The following is a 2,500-nucleotide window of genomic DNA, read 5'->3' as shown; positions in this document are numbered from 1 at the left end:
AGGAACAATAAGAGAAAGAGAGGGAGAGGGGGGGAAAGGAACAATAAGAGAAAGAGAGGGAGAGGGGGGAAAGGAACAATAAGAGAAAGAGAGACGTAAAGAGAGAGATCGAGAGAGAGACGGAGAAAGAGAGGGAATGGGAGAGAGAAAGCGGGAGTGTAGCGTGTGTGACAGGGAGAGCAGAGCAAGGAAGAGGAGAGGGTAGAGGAGAGAGGAGAGACAGGGCCCTGCTGTGTGAACAGGCTGCTTTTCCATACAAATCAATGGAGCGTCAGTCGACCCCCTGTCCACACCAGGAGATAGGTCCAGTCAAACATTAAACACCAAAGTCACACACGCGTGGTCACACACACACACACACACAGTGAAACACACAGTCACACACACACACACACACTGACTCACTGGGAACAGCAATCACACACACAGTCAGTCACACACAGTCAATCACAAAGGCGCACACACACACACAGTCACACACACACAGCCGCACAAGGAGAACAGCAATCACCTGCCCTTTACACCGCAACGCACACATACAGCAGCCAGATGGACAGAGCTAACAGATGGACGAGGAGATGGAAGGGATGGAGAGAGAGAAAGGGAAAGAAAGGATAGAAGGGAGATGAGGAGAGAGAGAGAGCGAGAGAGAAGGGCCGTGTGTGTTCAGTATTCCTGGATTCGCTGCAAGGCCTTGTGTCCGAGAGAACAAAGAGAGAGGGACAGGAGGGGAGTAGAGAAAATAGAGGAGAGAGTCGCTGACAGCCTAGTATTAAATAGGAGAATGGACAGAGACAGAGAGGGAAAGGGGCCAGCCTCACACTCACAGAGAAATGGAACACAGAGACAGAGAGAGAAAGGGGCCAGCCTAACACTCACAGATAAATGGAACACAGAGACAGAGAGAGAAAGGGGCCAGCCTCACACTCACAGAGAAATGGAACACAGAGACAGAGAGAGAAAGGGGCCAGCCTAACACTCACAGATAAATGGAACACAGAGACAGGTCGGTCGGTCGGTCGGTCGGTCGGTCGGTCGGTATGATATCAGAGGGCATATGTCTGTATGTGTGTTTGTCTCTGTCACATGGATATTAATAAGATCTCATGGTTTCCCTTCGAAATTCAGTGTATTATGGATTGTCAAAGACTCCAGCCACTCTAGTCATAGACTGTTCTCTCTGCTACCGCACGGCAAGCGGTACCGGAGGGCCAAGTCTAGGTCCAAGAGTCTCCTAAACAGCTTCTACCCCCAAGCAATAAGACTCCTGAACATCTAATCAAATGGCTACCCAGACTATTTGTACACCCCCCCCCCCCCCATGTACATAATTACCTCAATTACCTCGCTATTGTTATTTACTGCTGCTCTTTAATTATTTATTACTTTGTTTCAGGTATTTTCTTAAAACTGCATTGTTGGTTCAGGGCTTGTAAGTAAGCATTTGACTGTAATGTTTAGGTTATCATTCTATGTGGTTACGGTTATGGTTAGGAGAAGGCTCTGCACACCAACCCGACCTCATACCATCAAGTATCATCCAGTATTTTCACGCCTTGCTAGAGAGTTGTGTAAACCTCCGTAAGGCGCAGTGGTCTGAGCAGCGCCCGTCAGATCCACGCCTCACGAGTCCGCTGCCACTGCTGGGTAAGCGTGTTTTTCTTCTTCTGTTTGTGAGTGCAGAGGAATGCATACAGTATACTGACGCTCTCAGTACCTTTTCAAAGTCTATTTCTAGTGATCAGGCTGGATATATGTGAAAATGTGTGTTATGGTCCCTCAGTCTGGCTTTGAGTAATTCAAGCATTCACAGACACCATCAGCTAGTCCCAGTCTGGCTTTGAGTAATTCAAGCATTCACAGACACCATCAGCTAGTCCCAGTCTGGCTTTGAGTAATTCAAGCATTCACAGACACCATCAGCTAGTCCCAGTCTGGCTTTGAGTAATTCAAGCATTCACAGACACCATCAGCTAGTCCCAGTCTGGCTTTGAGTAATTCAAGATGAAAGTCTACTCCACTGACGTTTCAGCAAATTATTCACGAGAGGGTCTATCTATCCCATGACTTAATGAATCATACACACACGTACACGACACACACATACACACACATACACACTTCACATCTCTACATAGTGGCAGGAAACATCAATCAATGCTTTATTTCAGAGCTTCAGTGTTAAAACAGGCTCTATGATGTGTGACTCACACACACACTTTCATAAAGACATACATCTATCATATATTCACGCGAAACACTGACGCAACACACACACACACACACACACTTTCATAAAGACATACATCTATCATATATTCACGCAACACACTGACGCAACACACACACACAAACACACACACACTTTCTGGTCGAACATGGTGGGTGATGAATGAACATGAGAATTACAATAAACGGTGACATTAATAACACACACACAGCAGGTGTGCGCGCACACGTACACACACACACACACACACACAGACACAAACAATTAAGT

Source organism: Oncorhynchus clarkii, chromosome 21 (assembly GCF_045791955.1).
Source record: "Oncorhynchus clarkii lewisi isolate Uvic-CL-2024 chromosome 21, UVic_Ocla_1.0, whole genome shotgun sequence".
NCBI classification, from domain to species: Eukaryota; Metazoa; Chordata; class Actinopteri; order Salmoniformes; family Salmonidae; genus Oncorhynchus; species Oncorhynchus clarkii.
The sequence above is the reverse complement of the archived record's forward strand: the minus strand, read 5'-3'. Positions refer to the sequence as shown.